Source organism: Podarcis vaucheri, assembly GCF_965113315.1.
Source record: "Podarcis vaucheri genome assembly, chromosome: 1".
NCBI lineage: Eukaryota > Metazoa > Chordata > Lepidosauria > Squamata > Lacertidae > Podarcis > Podarcis vaucheri.
This window is the reverse complement of record NC_138759.1, coordinates 56271768-56285784: the sequence shown is the minus strand read 5'-3', so window position 1 is coordinate 56285784 and position 14017 is coordinate 56271768. Positions and strand designations below refer to the sequence as shown.

The 14017-nt window shown below is 44.1% G+C and overlaps 1 protein-coding gene across 4 annotated transcripts in view; it reads right to left on the bottom strand.

The window, feature by feature from the left end:
• Positions 1-14017, bottom strand: part of LRRC4C (leucine rich repeat containing 4C) — a 627695-nt gene that overhangs the window by 294483 nt on the left and 319195 nt on the right. For all 4 annotated transcript variants that reach the window (XM_082225097.1, XM_082225099.1, XM_082225094.1 and 1 more), the window contains one exon: positions 12060-12230. The gene's annotated coding sequence lies outside the window, so the exon portion shown is untranslated. The remainder of the gene's footprint in view (positions 1-12059; positions 12231-14017) is intronic.

Here is a 14017-nt window from a genome sequence, read left to right as displayed (position 1 = left end):
ACAGCGCCACCCGTGTCCCCCTGGAAAGTTAAGTCCAGTCAAAGGCGACTAAGGGGTGTGGCACTCATCTCACTTTCAGGCCGAGGAAGCTGGCGTTTGTCCACAGGGTCATGTGGCCAGCATGACTAAACCACTTCTGGCACAACGGAACACCGTGGCAGAAACCAGATTGCACGGAAACACCTTTTACCTTCCTGCCACAGCAGTACCTATTTATCTACTTGCAGGAGCTGGGACAGATCCCAGGTGGCACTGTGGTCTAAACCACAGAGTCCCTTTAGAACTGATGAAAGCTCTCGTTATAGCTGTCTTCCACTTTTGCTACCTGATCAGTATTTGAGGAACAAGTCTATCAAGTGGTTCACATAAACAAATGGCTGATTCCCCCCCCTCCCGAAGATTATTCTTGATTGTCAAGAAGTTTCACAGAGTAATTGTATGAAGGCACATCAGTTTAAAACCCAAAATTCTGGTGGCTTTGTGGGGGGAGGCCTCTACTAGTTGAAGAGCTGTCATGTTCCTCACAATGGGCATAAGATGCTGTTGTATCATGACACGCCATCATCCCAAGAAGGACATTGTATGGGGAAGAAATGGTGATGGCAAAATATGACACAAAACAGACAAAAGAGCTCATATTGCTACCTAGTCAGGTCTTGCCTGCAAAGCCTACATGGAACACCACCACCACTGCTATTTTCTATAAAAGAGGTGCTGGGACTCACCATGAACACTTCCCTTGGCAATGGTGCCCACCTGAGAGGTACCAGAACTGAGTTCTGGCAAGTTCCAGCTGAAAAAAAAGCCCTGACTACCACTAGTGAAATGGACAAGAAATTGGGGAGGGGGGGATATTGCCTCAGTGCTGGTTAAATTAAAGAAAGAAAATATAAAGGCAAATATATGTTTGCGTTGGTAGAAAGTTCTTCATTTCCAGGAGATGTGTGAAGTCTGGATCTTCTCATAATGATCCCACAACTAGTGAATGTTTAAATTGACATGGGGAATAAGCCAATGCATATTTTTTTGTCTTGTAGATGCTCGAAGTCAGAACCACTTTTAATATTCTAGTTGCAGGCTTTTGGAAAATGTTATCTGAAGTGAATGTTTAAAGACGAGGCTTCTCAGTTGAAATTCAGGATCTCTTATGCACAAGCTGTACTGGATCTAATGACTGTGTCTCATTCAAATGTGATACAAATATATATAATTGAAAAGAAGGAGACCTAGAAGCTAGATTGGATTATGATACAGACCACAAAATTATTTTTCAGGGCCTAGGTAGTTAACAGACCATTCCTTTGTGTGGGGGGCGGGGGTGCAATGCTACACAGGTATCACAAGTAGTTCATACATCTTTTTTAAAACACACACACACACACAAACACACAAAAAGATGTAATATTTTCCTTAAATGGAGAAGTTGTAATGATAGAATGTACAGTACTGAAGTTGTCCTTGCCTGTGTGTGCATGGCGGAAAGCAGTTCTGGGAACCATCAGTCAAGATGAAGCCTAAAACAGCAGCTATTTTGACAGTTAATTGTAGTAAGACTTTCAGTAATAAGTAATAATGCCCCCCCCCCCCCGGTTTCTTGAATCATCTCCCTACGTTTGCCACAGCAAATATTACCTTGGGATGAGCCAGAAAATCTCAATGTGTATCCGTAGGTAAAAAAAAGCAGGCCCTCTCCTTGGCAGATTCTACCTGGCAGCCATGAGCATATAAACCTGTTCCAGAATTTATTTTGCCCAATTGCTTCCCAGCCCAGATTCTGATGCGCTAAGGTTGATGAGATTTGTAGCTACACATAACAAGTTCTTCAAGGTCAGTTGGAGGAGTAAAATCTGATTTTTCAAAGTTGGTAGATATATTTATTATCTACCCCACAAAAGACAGAACAAGACAACAGTTGCAGGAATGCACACTTGTGGGGTCTCTGTTCATTTCAGTTAAGGCATTTAAGCCACATGCATAGTCAAATCCACGTTTAGACCACCTTTCTCCAAATAAATGAAATAATGCATCTGATCCATTTAGGAGCTCTTAGACTAATATTACAGGCATTCCACTCATGCAACATTTTTTTTTTTTTTTTACCCAGCAAGCATATCAGCTAATGTAAATGGAGGAGAGAGAATTTATTCAAATTAATCTTTTGAATCAGCCCATCTACACTGTTTTGTAAGTTCCTCCAACCCTCTGGAGCATATTTTGGGGAGAGGAGGGAGCTATCGTAGGACAGGGCAATCAGAGAAAATCTCCTCCCTCCTCTTACAATAGTCATGCGTCTGAGGGGTCCAGTGTGGTGTAGTGGTTAAGAGCGGTAGTCACGTAATCTGGGGAACCGGGTTCGCGTCTCCGCTCCTCCACATGCAGCTGCTGGGTGACCTTGGGCCAGTCACACTTCTGTGAAGTCTCTCAGCCCCACTCACCTCACAGAGTGTTTGTTGTGGGGGAGAAAGGGAAAGGAGATTGTTAGCCACTTTGAGACTCCTGAAGGGGAGTGAAAGGCGGGATATCAAATCCAAACTCTTCTTCTCTTCTTCTGTAATTGAATTTGAGCAAAGTGCTGTACAGTGGAGGAGAAATTGTGGGAAGCTTTACTTTATAGACTACACTTTTATCCTGTGTGAGCCACATAAATTGTACAAGGATAATAAGAATGCCTCCCTCAAACAAAAATATCTTTTCAGCCTTTCCTATAATTTCCTCCTTTTTCTTGCCCACAATGAATAGATGTTCTCAGGTTGAAATAAATATATACATATACTCTCACTTTGTACTACTAGGTCCTACCAAATCCTTGATTATTTCTTGGCATTAACTATGATTGGTGACCTTTATTTTCCAGGTACAGTTATTATTATTGTTTTGCACCATGCATTATCCTACGGGATATCACCTGGCCCATATGTCTTACTTGCTCACAAGGCTGCATCATGCTGGTTACACAATTTTCTGTAATCTGTGGTCTTTAGAAAGAATAATAATAATAATAATAAACACATTCTGGACCTTTTTGTTCCTTCTTTTTCACAAGGTATTCTTTAAATGTTTTTTTCTTTTTTAGATCATCACATAAATTAGAGCACAAAATGTTCAACTCACATAGGTTTGTCAGATGTATCTTATTGTTTAAGTCTTCTGTCAACAAATTATTTTACTTCAAATTGTCATGTCCCATTAGAGCAACAATAGTCACTGTAGGCTCAACAAGGCTCATCATATATTGTTAATTACGAGAGTTATTCAAGCATTTGTGATCCATTGTGTCAGCAAAGTTTGAAGCAACTACAAGCAGGTAAGAACGTATCATAATAAAATCCTGATAACATTAAAACATGAAAATCCAGATACCATTAAAAACATGAAAATAAAATAATCAGTATTACTAAAAAGAAAAAGTAATCAATACAACAAATAAAAGAATTGCAATAAAAATCAATCAAAAGGTCAGCAATACAATGGGAGGACAAAAAAAAAGCCTGGAATATTCCCACATTGTACGCCTTATCCAAGAAGGCAACCAACGTCCCAATGGTAAAAGGTAAACCTATTTCTGCAACATTCCCTGACTTTCCCACTGATATCACTTCTGGCTGGTCCAAATGACAGGTAAGAATGACCTGATTCTGTACAACCATCACTCCCAGAGAGTGTCTCAGAAGAGAACAATATGCTAGCTAGGAACTGATTAGATAATGAATTGCCAAACAGTGTGTAATAAGCATACTGATAAACCCTAATTTCAAATTTACAGTCAAATTCTTTTGGTGGCTTCGTGTAGACCATGAAAAAAATATGTGCCAAAACAAAACCATACATAACTGCACATAAGCTTCCAAGCTAGTGAAGAAGCATTTCCGAGGAGGGCTACCCTTTGGATGTCTTCTCCAAGAAAAGAAAAAAAATCAGTAGGCTTCCTACTTGGTGCCAACAAGGCCTTCCAACTTCTCAGTTCAATACGGATTTGTACTGCACAGCATAAAGTGCCAGAGAGGAGTCCTGAATAATCAGCAGGGGTGAATGGCTGCTTTGAATTCTTCCCCACCCCCAGTAATCCACTAGGGCCACTGAAGCTGTTTCTGTCATATTAATGGATAGTTGTCACTTGCTGGTGAACACTAGAGAGTTGGCTTTTCATCATATTTAGGGAGTAGATTCTTAAGGTCCTAGTTTTCTATCATGATCACCTGTATCGACCCAAATTTATTTTGTGATTTGTCCAACAGCAGGTGGAAGAAGCCAATGGACTGAAAGCCTTTTGGGTTTCTTCTTCCAGAGCTTGAGAACTTGGGGAAAAGATTTGTTGTATCTTTGAAGGGGGGGGGAATGAGCTACAGTGGTACCTCGGGTTAAGAACTTAATTCATTCTGGAGGTCCATTCTTACCCTGAAACTGTTCTTAACCTGAGGTACCACTTTAGCTACTGGGGCCTCCTGCTGCCGCCGCGCTGCTGGCACACGATTTCTGTTCTCATCCTGAGGTAAAGTTCTTAACCTGAGGTACTATTTCTGGGTTAGCAGAGTCTGTAACCTGAAGCGTCTGTAACCTGAAGTGTCTGTAACCCGAGGTACTGCAGGGCTGAAGGTCAGGATGACCAATGGAGAGCCAGGCTAAGGACCTCTAAAGCCAGGCTAAGAACCTCTGAAGCCATATTATAGAGCCATCTAAAAAGCTAAAAGCACATTTCTCTTTCTCCTGTTTACCACTTTGCCACCTTTTGTAGAGGCAGCTAGCTTGCAAGGATGCGGTTAGGGTAGCTTGCACCTGAGGTTAAGCCATTTCTGAGAAACGACCCCTGACAAACAGGACATAGCTAACCACTTAGAGAAACTGTCAAAACCACAGGATGCGCTTCCAGTAAACACCTGCTCAAGCCCAGTTCCAGGAACTGGTAAATAGGTTATAAGCCAGTAGCGCCACCTAGTGGAATAGGCAACTTGGAACCGAAAGGACACACCAATTTATTAATTGGTTGAGCTTTAATGAATATGCATCAATGACCATAGGAAATTGTCAATCATTGGCTAAAGGGATGCCAAGGGGCTGAACTGTGCTTTGCAAAAAGGGTATATGAGTTAGCTACCCCCAGAGACGGGTGGGCATTCTTCATTTTCCTGAATGCACCCTATTTGCTTTTTGTCTGACAAAAATCCAAATAAAAAAAACTTTTTCTTTAAGAAACTTTGCTGCCTGATTTTTTCATTCCTGGTCTGTATTTCTGAAGTCCCTTTCATTTCTGGTGCCAAAAGTGACTCGGATCAGAAGGACTTTAAGTGTCCTCAGAGACCAGGAGGCAGCTCCCTTGCCCTCTGGGCAGTGACGGCGGAGGGCCAACAGACCTCCTGGCTTCCAGGTGCACACCGAACCTTTTCTTCGGAGGGGGACAGAAGGCAACTTGACCCTCTTGCTGTATCCTGGGACAGAGGACAACGGATTTGAAGAGCCGAGGTTGGGAGGACAGGGCAGAGAACAGCCGGCTGGGGTGAGTACATGGCAACAAGCCCTGAGGGGATAGGAAATCCTCCTTTTAATTAAGGAGAAGGGAGGTTCTGATCAAATCTCCAGCGTGGATAGTGGCATTAAGTAGAAGGGTTGACCCCTGAGAACCACCCACGCTTTGGTATTAGGAAGGAGAGAAAGGGGGGGCACAGGGTGGTTAGTGTATGGTACAACGTCTGGCGAGAGAGGCATTTTGTGCATGTATGTGTGTTACCCCGGGGCATTCCCCTGGGGTCGTAGCAACAAGTACTCCGTTTCCCAGTCGGGCGACCGCACCTGGGCGAGAAAAGTTGCGAAATGAATGTGTGAGTGTTTGGTGTGGGGACGCTGTATAGGGCCATACTGAAAATGGGAGGGGGAGGCTTGAAAGGTCCAGTAATTTCCCTTCAATGCATGTTAAACAACTTCAAGAAAGGATTCAGCGGAGACTATGGCATAGACCAGGGGGGGACATCCTGACCAGATCCCCTATATAGACAACTGGTTGAAGGTTGTAGATGACAACCCCCCCCCCCTGGTTGAAGAAATGCAGGACTGAACATTGCAAAGTCACTCCCTCATGTCAGGTTTTGGAGAGGGAAGATGTCCAGAAGAAGTGCAGTGTTTATGGAGAAGAGTGTACAGAACAGTAAGCAGTTATTACTGCATTAACAGAGGAAAATAAAAGAAAAGAGCATGAAACAGGATGCTGCTATAGAATTAATGTAACAGGATCTTGAGCAGACAAATGAAGGACTTAATAGATTAAACACAAGTCATTTAGAAGAGAGGTCTCAACTAATTCAAGACCTCCAGAGGCATGGAAGAGAATTTGACAACCTCAGAGAGGTTTTAGTTGAGAAAGACAAAGAAATTTCTGTTATTATTTCAAATACAAATGTGTATTCTGAGCAGATTAATATTCTGAAATGTCAGATCAAATGCAAAGAGTATGAAATGCAAGACAGGGAAATTGCTGAAAGATGTACAAACCAAAGGTGTGAACAGTGGAGGCAGAAAGCTTTCAGAACTTTCTGAACAGTTAAGTGCAATAAAATCATAACTGGCTGAGAAAAAAAAAATTGAAAACGCTAGTAAAACAAAAGAGAATGAAGAATTTGTTAGGCAAATCAAAGAGACTAGCCAAACAGTTAAAGATCTTCATTCTGCAATCAATACTTGTGATGTTACTTACAACAACAAACTCATGGAGTGTGAGTCACAAATTAAATTGCTTAAAGAACAAATAAGTAAATCAGCTAAAAATTGCAAGAAACAGAAATAGAATGTAAGGAGGGAACAGACCATCTTAAATCCCAGGTTGATGAACATATCTCTGTAAAGGAGAAATTGAACAAGTTACTAAAATTAAAAGAAATACAAAGAACAAAGTTTTGTGAATGAGCTGAAATCAGTGAAAGATTCACACAACCAGCTCACTTTACAAAATGCAAAAGAAGGGATGAAGATTTAGCTAATTTATCCAGACAACTTGCTGAACATACTGACCATCTAGAAATTGTCAGAAGGTCACTGGAAGAAAAGGCAGAGATTGTGATATCCCTAAAAGACAAGTTTAAAGTTGTGGAGCAGCAGGCTTTTACAGAATCCTGATCCCAGGCTTCAGTATTTTAGCAAAACCTCTAAATGAAGTTACCAGAGGAAGGGAAAGAGACTCCTTTGAGTGGGGACCGGCCCAACAAGAAGCCTTTGAGACTATCAAGCAATTAGATTCCACAGCGAAAGGCTGGCCACCCTGTCTGCGGGCTGTCACTGCCACCGTCACACTAGTGGAAGAAGCAGACAGGTTCATGTTTGGCCAGGAGATGCATGTGAATGTGCCCCATTCGGTTCTCACCCTTATGGAATATAAGGACTATACAGGCTGAAACAGGCTTTGCCCAACCCATTGAGAAGTCTGCAGGCGCAGTGGAAGCTTGTGAAGTAGACGTGCCTGATGCTCTAGAGAGACCAAAGGGTCCTAGCCATTTTAAGGGCCAGCCTTGATTCTTGGCTGTTGCCAATAGTCCAAGGGAAGAAGCCCTGGGTCGCATGGCAGGAACTGAAGACAGCATGTCAGGCCACAGTGGCAGCCAGACCAGAGGGGGCTGGGCTGTAGGACGCCCAGAAAGCCCAGAGGGGGCTAGAGGATGCCCAGAAAAAGTACCAAGCCCAGAGGGGGCTGAGGCTGTTTTGGGAAGCTGTTTCTACGCTTCAATAAATCTGTGTGATGGACTGTGGGCTGGAAAGAGGCTGAGAGAAGGGAAGAGGAAGGCAGTTACAAGTTGTTCCTCAGGCAGCAGAGCACCCAGAAGTGGGGGTGCAAGCCAGGCAAGCCGTTCCAAGAGTTCTAAGAAAGCCAAAGTCTCCAAGAGTTGTTTGTGCTCTGAGGCGAAGTCCAACAGCAAAAGGCATTGCCCTGCAATTGGCAGCTGGATGCAAGGTTAACGTCCAGAAGTTGAGACGTTACTGGAAGCAGCATGGGGTCCCGAAGAGATTGCCGTGATGCACTGCAAAGGCCATCGGAGAGGCCGGGACATGGGGCACTAGGGGCAACCGGAAGGCAGACAACGCAGCTCGTGAAGCAGTTTTGAAACCTCCACCAGCACTCAACGCAGCCCTCATCCCACAACTCACTCCAGACGATGTGGAACCACGCTACACACCGGAGGAGCAACAGTGGGCACGCCAGGAAGGAGCAACACTCCAGGAGGGATGGTTCCATCTACCAGACAACCGTGTTTTTGTGCCCCAGCATCTAGCCAGCGTGATTGTAAAGAACTACCACGAGTCTACTCACATAGGAAGCCCAGCTGCTAAAGCACACCTTGGGAGAATACTCTACATCCCCAACCTATCCCAACTAATTGCTGCTATCTCCCAAAAGTGTGTCCTGTGCGCCAAGAGCAACCCTAGGCAAGGCCACCTTCCCCCACCGGGTGTACAACACGTGACCTTTACCCCTATGGAAAGCCTGATTGTGGACTTCACTGAACTACCTCCAGTTAGGGGCATCAAATACCTGCTTGTGTTTGTCTGCACCCTGACGGGTTGGACAGTGGCCTCCCCAGAAGTATTGGCAGTGACAATGGCCCTGCCTTCATTGATAAAGTTGTGCAAGAAGTGTGCAAGGCGCTGCAGATAAACTGAAGGCTATACGCAGCCTACAGACCCCAGAGTTTGGGAAAACCTGAACTTATGAATCGCACCTTGAAGACCCACTTGGCCAAGCTGACCCAGGAGATGGGACTACACTGGATAGATGTCCTGCCCATTACCTTGTTTCGGATTCGGAGCGCTCCAACCAAGAGACTGAGACTATCACCATTTGAACTTTTGTATGGCAGACCACCCGCTTTCGTCCGAGACATCCCCGCCAGTTTGGGGCGGGTGGGAGATCACATCACTCAGGAACAAGTGCAATTCCTGTCCCCGTGTGTGTTTGCTTCCCTTTCCAGGTACTACCTCGAGCCTACACCGTGCAGTCTCGCTGAGCCGGTACACCAGTTCCAGCCGGGTGACAGCGTGGAAGCGCAACCCCCTCATCCCCAAGTGGCGAGACCCGTATACCGTCCTCCTCTCCATCCCAACTGCGGTGAGAATAGCTGACGTGATTCCCTGGGTGCATCACACGCGTCTGATCATCACCTTGTGTCTGACGCTACCGGAAACGCGTTAGGCCACGGGCAACTAGATCCTGCGACTGATCATCACAAGGACTTTCACAAGGACTTTCCCCTTTTCTCTATTATGTTCTGTATTGATTTGCTCTATGTCCTATTGACCTGACCCCACCGAGCCATACCGACCCTATTGGCCTGCGGACCTCTGCTACGACTGGTTCGTCTTGCCAGTGGTAAGAAATGGCGTGCTCATTGGCTATTGGGAACAGGGGTTTGATGAGGTTGCCGTATTGAAACATCCCACTACCCCACTGTGGCTTCTCTTCCACACCACTGTCCAGCGCACATGGGTACTGCTCCTACGGGAAGTTGCAGAGACGGTCGAAATCTATCGAGTTCTGGACCGCTCTTGCTGTTGTGGGGGGGTAACCAACTGTCACTTGGGGGGGTAGAGCACTGTACCAACCCCATCTGGTAGACCAGGTCCTAATCTTAATCCAGGTGTTGCATGGGACGGAGCCTATCTTAATGCAAATATTGCAGGGGAGGGAGCCTGAACCAGGTGCGCATTGAAATTGCTGAACAAGTGTCAGTAAATCCTGCAGCCCCACCTGTGGTTGTCGTGGTGGCTCGAGCCTGCCAAAAATCCCAGAATACTGCCTGAACTACTGGGCCTGGTAACTCCACATCTAATACCCTTGAATGTGGTAGGGTATTCTTGTGGCTGCATAAGGGTTGCCACCCCAGGCTTCAGCCTCCATAGGCCCTGGTCAGAGACCACGTAGGTGACCTCCACCCAGTAGGACCAGCCTTTGAACTTTACAGAGTCTATTGCCATCCCTATAGCTCCCGAGGCCTAGCAGTGTATCAGTGTCAGGCGGCCACTTTTCCCTGTGTAGAGTGGGAACGTTTTGTGTGTAGATGCTGTTCACGCCTCAGTAGGGCCAGGAGTTAGAGGCCCACATGACCTGGCCTTCGTGGGCCCCCATCCCTTTGGCCTGTGGTATTACCCTTTTTGTGGTATTTCTGTGTTGGTGGTACAGTTCTTTGTTCTGGGCCACCAAACATTCCTCGAATCAGGATGTGGATCATACCCTGCCTCCTGATGGTTCTCGCCTCTCAGATGGCCACCGGGTGGAGGGAGAACACCTTCCTGAACATGACCACAGCTGTGGCCAAGAGCCTGAACAGGTCTGAGTGCTGGGTATGCGTGCGAGGTCAAGATTCTGAACACCACCTACGTGGTTCCCCAGCACCATATTTGAAGACTTGACAGGGTCATAGAGGGAGGCCCGTGTATCCACAGAAGTGTACATTTCCTGGCTCTCTATGATATTGTACCTATAGGTCCATCAAGCGAAAATGGGGAACCGTGACCGGTCAGCATTTTCGTGATGGAAAGGGGGGAATGCAGGGCTGAAGGTCAGGATGACCAATGGAGAGCCAGGCTAAGGACCTCTAAAGCCAGGCTAAGAACCTCTGAAGCCATATTATAGAGCCATCTAAAAAGCTAAAAGCACATTTCTCTTTCTCCTGTTTACCACTTTGCCACCTTTTGTAGAGGCAGCTAGCTTGCAAGGATGCGGTTAGGGTAGCTTGCACCTGAGGTTAAGCCATTTCTGAGAAACGACCCCTGACAAACAGGACATAGCTAACCACTTAGAGAAACTGTCAAAACCACAGGATGCGCTTCCAGTAAACACCTGCTCAAGCCCAGTTCCAGGAACTGGTAAATAGGTTATAAGCCAGTAGCGCCACCTAGTGGAATAGGCAACTTGGAACCGAAAGGACACACCAATTTATTAATTGGTTGAGCTTTAATGAATATGCATCAATGACCATAGGAAATTGTCAATCATTGGCTAAAGGGATGCCAAGGGGCTGAACTGTGCTTTGCAAAAAGGGTATATGAGTTAGCTACCCCCAGAGAGGGGTGGGCATTCTTCATTTTCCTGAATGCACCCTATTTGCTTTTTGTCTGACAAAAATCCAAATAAAAAAAACTTTTTCTTTAAGAAACTTTGCTGCCTGATTTTTTCATTCCTGGTCTGTATTTCTGAAGTCCCTTTCATTTCCACTGTACATTCTTCTTTAATGCAACATGCTAGAATGGAAATCTACTCTGCTGAGATAATGACAATGTAATTAAGCAGGCTTATTTTAGATTTATATAGTCTTCCAGCCTCAGCTATCCTGGCATGGTTTTGAACTTTGATCAAAAGATTTAAAATGATATTAGGATGTTCCTGTAGTCCTTTAGAAGAGCATCTTACATTCTCCCGAGGGTTTGAAATACACATCCTATGCATGTGACTGTTCACCATGCCTACTGGATCTGTTCCAAAACTTCAGGATGACAGCAGCTTGGGGAAGGCTGCTTTAGGATGTGTAAATGGGTTGCATCTGGACACACCAGTTTGAATTCACATATGGAAGAATGACTTTGAAAGTTATCATGGCACTGAATGGAATGCAGCAAGTTCTCTTCCAAGCTAAATACAAAATAACTTCATTTGATTGCAGCATCAAGCTGCCAGAGCCAACTTTAGAGCTCACAAAGGGGGGAAATAATCAACTTCCCAAAACACTATGTTCTGTGATAATGTCACAATTTGCACCCACATTCACAACATGGAACACTGTCAACAAAGTCAGACACATCCATAAGACTCATGCAGAAGAGACTGTCCTACTGCTATTTCAACTTCACTGAAGTGTCCAACATCATTAATTTTAAGGTCAGCTTAGCATCAATTCCCAAAAAAATAAATCACCATCAGCAGTAATTTTGTTTACAAGGTTGTTTTCCTCCTCTTTGTAGCAGACTAGTAAAAACAAATGACATGGATGAAATAGAAATGGCGCTCACAGTGCAGCTATGCACACATTCTTGGAAGAGAGAAATGTCACGGAACTTGAAATGAAAAAAATAAATAAATAACTGATTACCTGTGCAGGATTCTTCATTGGAAAACATCCCAAATTTCCAAAATGGAGTCCATTTGCTGGTTTGTTTGTTTTCTCTTATTCTGTATGTCTCCTCATCAACAGATTGAATAGGGCAATTTGCTTTTGTTCTTCCCTCTGACCCTTCCCCACTGTTTTTCTTTTCACTTGGACCTGGGTAGGAAAATATTGACATTGAAATAATTACTTCATTCTATATAAACAGTCTTTAAAAATACTAAAACATTTCAAATGCTTCACATTTGCTCCACAAAAATAGCCGCAAAATAATAATAGATTGGTACAGTTGCCAAAAACATAAACTCTTCTTAAATTTAAGAAGAGGTGGTGATGGAGATTTCTGGGGGAACTGGAATTTCTGTTCAATGATGAAAAGCAATATCAAAAACAGAATATTCAGCAGCAATCGGTGAAGCAGTTTGTTAGGCACAACCTGCCAGTAACTAGTCATGAGTGCAACTGAATGGGAGCAAAAAATTATTTCTCACAGTTATCTATGAGTGCAAAGCAGTGCCTGTGGATGCAGGCAATACCTCAGAAACCACCAGGTAACTCAAAAGTGTATCCCCCTTCATAAAATTTATGCACTGCTTGATTGTAAAAAACCTCAAAGCGGTTTTGCATATATAAAAAATTAAAATTAAGAAAACAATACAACCCTACTTTAAAGCAACAAGAACTTTAAAGCACCAAGATAATACAGTGGTACCTCAGGTTAAATACTTAATTCATTCTGGAGGTCCGTTCTTAACCTGAAACTGTTCTTAACCTGAGGCACCACTTTAGCTAATGGGGCCTCCTGCTGCCGCTGTGCCGCTGGAGCACGATTTCTGTTCTCATCCTGAAGCAAAGTTCTTAACCCGAGGTACTATTTCTGGGTTAGCATAGTCTGTAACCTGAAGCGTATGTAACCTGAAGTGCATGTAACCCGAGGTACCACTGTAATAATAATAACAATTTATTATTTATACCCCATCTGAATGGACTTCCCCAGCCACTTTGGGTAGCTGCCAGCAGAATGTGTGCATTTCCAGAGACAATATCTAACCACCTTGCATAATTAGACCAGCTCTACAATTTTAAGCTTATAAAGGTACACCTACTATAAAACCGCAGGCAAATCAGTCTAGGGTTGTTGTTTTTACTATGTACCTTTAAAACTGAATTTTGGGGAGCAAATTTGCTGCGCTGGGAAAATAACCTGGAAAAAACCTCAGAAGGATAGAAGCAGTGGCTAAGAAGTTACGGTGAATGGGGGAGATGCTTCAGGCTTGTATTCTGCTTAATTGGCACCAAAGGTCACAGAAACTAAGTGTAAAAATGTTTTGACGGATATGTGGCACAGAGGCAAATGGATTTGAATGTTCAGCATTTTCCAAGCAAGCAGCACTAGCAGAACTAGTGGTGAATATACAACCAACAATAACCAAGTGATAACATTACATCAACACCCCTGCCACCATAGTACTGTGATTGGAGAGCCCTGCTAAAACCCTTCCATCTCACTGGAAGCTAGATCTGTCAGTCAGTCCCACAAGAGCTTTTGTTCTCCCTCATCTCTCCAAGCTGGTGTTTTCTTATATGACAAGTTTGGGGAGAAATATTCTGCACATTTTTCATTTTAAACAATCTGAATTTCTGAAGTGCTGCGAGCCACTTTGGAGCTTCCATTTCAGTTCAGGGTTATTGTGAAGAGATACCACTTAAACTCAGACAAGCCCTGAATCTGCCAGAAGAGGCCTTGCTTTAGTTCTTGAGGCATGATTTATTCTTTCAAAACCTTTGCACACCCTGTAGTACACTCACATCCCAAGACTTTGAACAGAGCCTGGTGTACATAAAACTATGCAAAAAGGGACTCTGTTTACAGCAGGTATAGGCAAACTTGGCCCTCCAGATGTTTTGGGACTACAACTCCCATCATCCCTAGCTAACAGGAC